This window comes from Seriola lalandi, unplaced genomic scaffold, assembly GCF_002814215.2.
Source record: "Seriola lalandi dorsalis isolate HSWRI2012SDOR001 ecotype SW California unplaced genomic scaffold, Sedor1 jcf7180002054797, whole genome shotgun sequence".
NCBI classification, from domain to species: Eukaryota; Metazoa; Chordata; class Actinopteri; order Carangiformes; family Carangidae; genus Seriola; species Seriola lalandi.
This window is the reverse complement of record NW_019525350.1, coordinates 692,898-695,381: the sequence shown is the minus strand read 5'-3', so window position 1 is coordinate 695,381 and position 2,484 is coordinate 692,898.

The window sequence follows — 2,484 nt, the reverse complement described above, 5'->3', positions numbered from 1 at the left end:
CCCCACCCCTGCCACCACCACCACTTCCTCCCATCCCCCCGCCTCCCCTTCTTCTTCTTCTACAGAAGTAAATTATCAAAACTGTGTTTGAAAGTGAATGAAGGGTGACTCGCTCTCTCTCTCCCTTTCTCTCGCTCTCTCTCCCCTTCCCGCTTTGACATCTCAGTTTTTTTTTTTTCTTTTTTTTTTTTTCTTACTTGCCACCGTTTCTGGGCTAGGTGATAACTGCCGGTAATAGGATTAACATTGATTTCTTTTTGCAAGAACAGAGATGTGCCAGTTCCAGCTATTTATTGAACTGCCAGCTTTGAACTATGAAAACTGACTGCAGGAAAAGACCTAATGCAGCATTTTAAAGAAAAGAAAAGCCTCTGTGCAATTCTTTCTCTCCCTCTCTCTCTCTCTTTTTTTTTTTGTTATTTCTTCCTCCTCTGTCTTCTTCTTCTTTTTGTTGTTGCGGGATAAAAGAGAAAATCGGGTGCCTCTGTTCTAAGCTCTGGTAATGACTTTATTTATTTACTTTGTTGTTGCTTTTTTTTTTCTTTTTTTTTTTTTTAACCTCACCAGTCAATACTGTTATGATTTGATCTGTAATTTTCTAAGTGTGTTTGACTTCTTTTTCACCTTGAAATAAAGATCCATACATGCATTTCATTTTGTTGTGGAGGCAGTGTACATTTCTGTTAAACATATTAAAGAAAAAAGCTGCCAACAACAAGCCGTGTTTAAAATAAGCAACAAAATTAACCAGGCTTCATTAACATTTCAGTTTATTAACGACAGCAAGACTGAAGACTGAACACTGTTCCTTCATTTGTACTGAATGATTTTTTTTGTTTGTTTGTTTTAATGGCCTTTATTAAGACAAATCACCCACCCTGTGTATTTTTACTACTTGAGTGTGATTCTCTTAATTAGGTCTGAATGGGTTCATTGATTACTGAGCCGTGTCTATTGATGACACTACTCAAGCAGCTAACAGCTAAAGCCACACAAGAAGTGTAGACTGTTCACTCCAATTAGTGACACGAGCAACTCCTGTGTCGTTATGCCGTCGTTAGTGTAGTTCCACCTGTCCTCACTGTAGCTGCTGCAGCTCATCAACACATCATTTCACACGGAGGAATAGGTGTGTGCGGCACTACATGAGAGAGCAAGTGTTCAGGCTGCTTTGTGAAAAACATGAAGTTGATGCATTTGTCAATTTTAAGTACAAGAGGGAGCCAATAATCCAGAACCAATGTGAGATAATCAGTCGGATAAAACTAGGACTAATGCAGCTAATTGATGTTTTGATTAATGATTACTTGTTTTGTCCATAAAAGAAAACAGTGGGGGGGGGGGAGTCCAACCTGTCAAATTAAAACCCAATCAACAGAACTAAACGCAAAGATATTCCACTTATAATGATGTAAAACAGCTTCAGATTTTTTTTTTTGGGGCATTTTTGCTTAAAAATATCAATGGAAAATATCAATGAATCAATTATTAAAATAGTTGACAATTAATTATCTGTCACTCCACAATTCTAAACAGTTACAGATGAATTTTATTACACTCAACTTATCAGTTAATCAGCTAATAATTTCTAACAGAAAGGTCAAGCAAAATCAAAAAGACTCAGATTAGAAATACATATATGGCTCAGATAATTGATGATGTATTATGAGATGTGATACCGGTGCAACACACCAGCCCCAGTTAATCATCATGGTGAATTCAGGATATAGTGGCGCCACAATAAAGCAATAAAAATAATAATCATGTGAAAAATTCTTTCTATTAAAATTGCATATGTGGACTTGAGGAGAGCATATGCTGATGCAGGGTACAAGAAAGAGATTGAGTGAAGTGTGTGTTGTGTTGTGTTGTGCATGACAGCAGCAACCCCCCCCCCCCCCCCCCCCCCCACACACACACACACATCTCTTACTATCAGCTCAGCTGAAACAAGAAACAACTACCACTGTCACTACAAATACACCCCCCATCCAAACCAGACGCCTGTCAGCCAGCTAATGTCCCCTGACAAAACACGCTGTGAATTAGAATAGCCACAAAAAGTGTGTGTGTGTGAGGGAGAAGGTGGGAGGGAAAGGGGAATGGAGAGAGTGAGGGAAAGAACTCATCTGTGTCACAGCCTATCCCCTCGGGCAATCAAGGGAGAAGAGGGGAAAAAAAAACAAAAAAACACAGTCATTAGCAACTGGTGGTGCTTGCTCCAGCAAATCGCCGTTTGAGTGAAGATTTATGCAGACTCCTGACTGGAAATGATTTATTTATTTTAGCAGAGGCTGTGAGATCATTAACCTCCGCTGCGTCTCTGGGGAACGACATCTGCGGCCCCCCACACTGCTCAGACAAAAGGCTCCACGCGTCCCCTGGCTTCACGGCTCAGGAGGAGGAGGCAGAGGAGGAGGAGGCGGAGGAGGAGGAGGCAGAGGAGGAGGCGGAGGAGGAGGAGGAGGAGGAGGAGGAGGAGGA